Source organism: Calidris pugnax, unplaced genomic scaffold (assembly GCF_001431845.1).
Source record: "Calidris pugnax isolate Ruff unplaced genomic scaffold, ASM143184v1 scaffold364, whole genome shotgun sequence".
NCBI lineage: Eukaryota > Metazoa > Chordata > Aves > Charadriiformes > Scolopacidae > Calidris > Calidris pugnax.
Window position 1 is genome coordinate 14,961 of NW_015091109.1, and position 2,516 is coordinate 17,476.

The window sequence follows — 2,516 nt, forward strand, 5'->3', positions numbered from 1 at the left end:
CCCTGTGGTCTTCTGCTTGGATCACAGTGGTGAAGCGGGGGTCCTGTGGTCTCCTGGTTGGATCGCAGTGGTGAATTGGGGGTCCCTGTGGTCTCCTACTGGATGGCAGTGGTGAAGCGGGAGTCCTGCAATCCGCTGATGCCTTGCAGTGGTGGAACGTGCCTGTCAGCAGTGAGCAGCTGGACACGGTGGAGCAGACCCTCTGGCTTCAAGGGTGGCCCGTGGTCCCCCGTCGCTTGGCTGCAGCTGTGACTTCAGCATCGGGAGTAATCGGTGTGGAAACCACGGCGCTGTGCTGTGGTGGGTTTGGTGGAAATGGATGGTGAGTTGTATGTTAATAGGAAGCAATCCAGATTGATGTTGAACAGCAGCTTCTGAGTATTACTGGAGGGTTCCTGAAATTTTAAGAAGGAATGAGCACTCGCGACGGCTCGTTAGAAAACAATTTTCACAAAAACGCAGGCACGGGGGAGGAGGCAGCAATCTGGTCTCTGATGCCAGCGTGCCGGTGAGGGATGCCGCGTGGACAGCAGCACTTGGTTAGGTTTCTTTTCCTTGATCCTGATTCAGAAAGGCTAAATTGTGTTTTTCAGCACGAGAGAGAGAGAGAGAGAGATCATGTGCCAGACTCCTGACACAGCAAACGTGCGCGACATCAGATCTGTAGGAAAGGAGCCCAAACTCAGATGGTCGTTCTGATACAGCGGAATCACAGAGAAGGGGTTGGTGGGGTGCAGCGAGTGACTGCCTCCGATGCCTGGTGCTGTAGATAGCAAGGCTTCAGTGAGTACCATGTTTTTTCTTTGCTTACTGAAAGCCACAAATAAGTCTTTTGTGTGGTGTTATAGGCGTTTCAGTGATAACAGTCATTATAAGGGGAGCCGCGCGTTAATTCATGTGTCTTTAAAAATGCAGTTACTACTGTGTGCAGTAAAGATCCAGTCCTTCAAACACTACGACTCCGTCAGCATAGCTCGTAGTGCTGCCTCACTGATGCAATAGTATTTGTCACACTAATGTGAGCTGCTTGTGGTAGTAAATTGTGTCTGACTGAACGCTCATTGAAATTTAGAAGGTGTGACCAGAAGCTCTGTGTGGTTAGAGGTTTATAAAAGGACAAATGTAAGGTCTGCCTAAAAGCTATAATATTTACTGCAACATTTAACACCTCCTGTGTATTTTTGTGTATGTTTCTGCTTCCTTTTTAGTTTTCATTTTAAGTGTTGTACTTAAGGACAGGGTGTGTATTTGTATTTTACGTTGCTTGTTTGACAAAAATGTCACAATGTGATTTAATGCAGCTGTTGGGAGCAGGCTGCAGGAAGTTGAATGCTTCATTCCTCAGCAGATGCCAGTCTGCTGTGCCCAGGTGTAGTTATGTGTCTTTGCTGGGCAGTTTCTTCTGTGTCAGCAAAGGGGAGCAGTTGACAGTCTGACTGCATGTGTGTAGCTCGGGCAGCGGTAACTCAGCTCTTCTTCTTATCTGATATGAATTTACTTCTCTTGGTGGGTGGCTTGCTGTGCACCTCCAGCAGGTCAGCAGCCAGCAGTGTCGCATCGTTGATGTAGCTTAAACCCATACGTTGCATTATTTCAGGGAAACTTGCTCATGCAGCTGTTTCCCATATGTCTATAATGGGTTGTCTCTCCTGTAGAGGACACTACGGGGTAGGTGATGGGCATCCATAGTGGTGTCAGTCTGAAAGTGGCTTGGCTGTATCTCAGCCAGGATCTGCAGATGTTAATTGACTGAGCTTATGGTTTTCTCTGGTCCCTTGGCGGTGTAGACGCGACCTTTTACTTAGGGTGATATTCTGGAATACAATTTTTCTGCCTTCCTGAGAGAAGACAGCAGGTAACGTAAAATATGACAGCATAGAAAAGTTTCTTGTCAATTTTATTGTCCCTGCCCTGTGCTTAGCTGGTTGAAGCAAATGAGGTGTGGAGGATGGTACCCGGAACATGGTATTTGGCTTGTGCACGTAACTAGTCTGGAACTTGAGGTTGCGTTAGAGAAAATGAGAAGTTAAAGCTTTCCTAATTAGAGCTGCATATTTCCTGGGTTGTGCAGACAACAAGGGGGGGAAAAAAAAAAAAAAGATAGCCTGTAACTTGACTGGAGCTGCAGTGCAGCAAGACTGCCAGCGAGCTTTACACATCGTCCTTTGGAGAGGGAGGCCAGAAGAGCGAGCCAGCTTGTCTCCGCAGGCTCTGGGTGCCAAAGCCTCCTCACCCAGCAGCAGTTTAACAAGGTGCAAGGTGCAGCGAGGTACTGGCTCTTTCCCCACGGTGGGCACGGGCAGGTTAACTCCTTTTGCCAGCTTCTGGCTGTGCCCACCAGGGTGGGGGGTGCTTGAGAATACTTCTGGGGGCTGGAGAGGGTTATATCTAGGTTTATAGCCAGCCCCGTATCTCTTCACCCTGCTGGGTTACAAGGTGACCATACAGAGCTGGTGCTCTTATGGGAGAAGGAACAGGAGTGCAAGCAGAGGAAAAAAAGAAAAAAAAAAAAAAAA

The 2,516-nt window shown here is 48.3% G+C and overlaps 1 protein-coding gene across 2 annotated transcripts in view; it reads left to right on the top strand.

Annotated features, from left to right (window-relative positions):
- Window positions 1-633: 633 nt before the first annotated feature.
- Window positions 634-2,516, top strand: part of ZDHHC3 (zinc finger, DHHC-type containing 3) — a 33,898-nt gene continuing 32,015 nt past the window's right edge. The window contains exon 1 of one of the 2 annotated variants that reach the window (XM_014958045.1): window positions 634-783. The gene's annotated coding sequence lies outside the window, so the exon portion shown is untranslated. The remainder of the gene's footprint in view (window positions 784-2,516) is intronic. The other variant, XM_014958046.1, reaches the window with a different exon arrangement.